Here is a 1086-nt window from a genome sequence, read left to right as displayed (position 1 = left end):
TAAAATTCAACTATCTAAGAAGACGTCGTCAGAGGTTCGAGATTTTTACTTGGTGAAATTCACTCTCACCCCAATATTTCAGATTGACCGATGAAATGCTGCCCTCATGTGCACAATTCTCGGCCAAAAGCATCCTGACGGGAGCATTAACTCCCGAAAGAGCTTTCGTTCACAGTTGTGTCCACGGGTATCATGGCAGCTGGCTTGATATAATTCATCCCTTCAGTACGCTTGGCCTCGATCAGACCACGAAAAAAATAAGGGAAAATGTTAACACTTGGTTGGATGATCAGCCACTACTGCCGGGAAGGATGTAATCGAGCCAGCATCAGTAAAACTTGAGACCATCATGGACCATCAGTCCATGAAAAATTCTCAAGCTATCAGTACACTCAGACAAAAATCACGATATGTGTACTGATGGACTGTCAACGTGGGTCAGTTGTCCACTGACAGTCCACGGGAAGGGCAAACGTGCTGCTGATATGTGTACTAACGGACAGTCCTCGTGGGCGAAAATCACCCAAACAGTCCACGTTGACTGTCCATCAGTACACAGTTGTCTACTGACGGACAGTCCTCGTAGGCGAAAATCACCCACGGATAGTCCACGGGAAGGGCCAACGTGCTGATATGTGTACTGATTTACTGTCCTCGTGGGCGAAAATCACCCGGACAGTCCACGGGAAGGGCCAACGTGCTGATATGCGTACTGACGGACAGTCCTCGTGGGCAAAAATCACCCACGGACAGTCCTTGTAGGCGAAAATCACCCACGGACATTCCTCGTGGGCGAAAATCACCCACGGATAGTCCGCGGGAAGGGCCAACGATCTGATATGTGTACTGATGTACTGTCCTCGTGGGCGAAAATCACCCGGACAGTCCACGGGAAGGGCCAACGTGCTGATATGCGTACTGACGGACAGTCATCGTGGGCGAAAATAACCCACGGACAGTCCTCGTGGGCGAAAATCACCCACGGACAGTCCTCGTGGGCGAAAATTACCCACGGACAGTACACGGGAAGGGCCAACGTGCTGATATGTGTACTGATGTACTGTCCTCGTGGGCGAAAATCACCCG

The sequence above is a fragment of the Brassica napus genome, unplaced genomic scaffold (assembly GCF_020379485.1).
Source record: "Brassica napus cultivar Da-Ae unplaced genomic scaffold, Da-Ae ScsIHWf_330;HRSCAF=525, whole genome shotgun sequence".
Taxonomy (NCBI): domain Eukaryota; kingdom Viridiplantae; phylum Streptophyta; class Magnoliopsida; order Brassicales; family Brassicaceae; genus Brassica; species Brassica napus.
This window is presented reverse-complemented; position numbering follows the sequence as displayed.